Genomic DNA, 923 nt, shown 5'->3' on the forward strand with positions numbered 1-923 from the left:
AGGATGTACAAAACCAATATTTTGTATGGGTGTTATTGCTCTTAGATTACGTTTTCGAGTGAATTTAAGTGTTTTTTTTTTGTCATCTCATAAACGTATAATCCGAGTTTGGAAAGAAACGGACAATAATCGTACATGAAGAATTGGTGGGCGCGCTTTGTAAAAATGTGCCATTGTGTGTGTGTGTGCGTGTGCGTGTGGAAATCGAATTCATATTCTTTGTGCTTTATTTTAATTTGAATAGCAATGAATATAAAATTTTTAATTAAATGTTGTCCTTCATGGCATATTTTCGGGGTAAACACACGCGTTGACATAGTATTGCTTAAGGACCATTACAATGAACAGGTGTTGCCATTGATTTGTATTTGTATATCCGCAAAAGTAATGAAATTACCTCGTACCTCCGAAAGTGACTTTAACGGATCTAAATTAACGTTACAAGTCGTGCGGAAAACATCTTTCGACATATGAATGAAATTGAAATGAAATTTCTGAAGACTTTGTAGCCATGAAAGTCTATTAAACACTATCAAAAAGGCATTCATCAAAAACAGAAAGCCCCCCTATAACATTTATTATAATTAATTTCATTACGGTCCCTACAAACGTATAGGTATATTTCTTTGATGTATAATCGATCATTTACAAGTTTGTTCGCAAGAATGACATTATTTATTCAGTATTTTGAAAAGCATGTAAACTATCATATATAAACTTGATATGAAGTTTTGTGTCATGTTACGATTAACGGCTATTATAATACAACGAGCATTGTTATAAGGATAATAAAAGGACCGCTGGATATTAACAGCGTGTATGTCTTTAGAAAATTAAACCCACAATCTATTTTTAAGATTGTGAAATTCTTTTAATGAATTCCGTAATGAAATCCCTATTGTTGTTAAGGAAGAAAACTGAAG

This window comes from Dreissena polymorpha, chromosome 1 (assembly GCF_020536995.1).
Source record: "Dreissena polymorpha isolate Duluth1 chromosome 1, UMN_Dpol_1.0, whole genome shotgun sequence".
NCBI lineage: Eukaryota > Metazoa > Mollusca > Bivalvia > Myida > Dreissenidae > Dreissena > Dreissena polymorpha.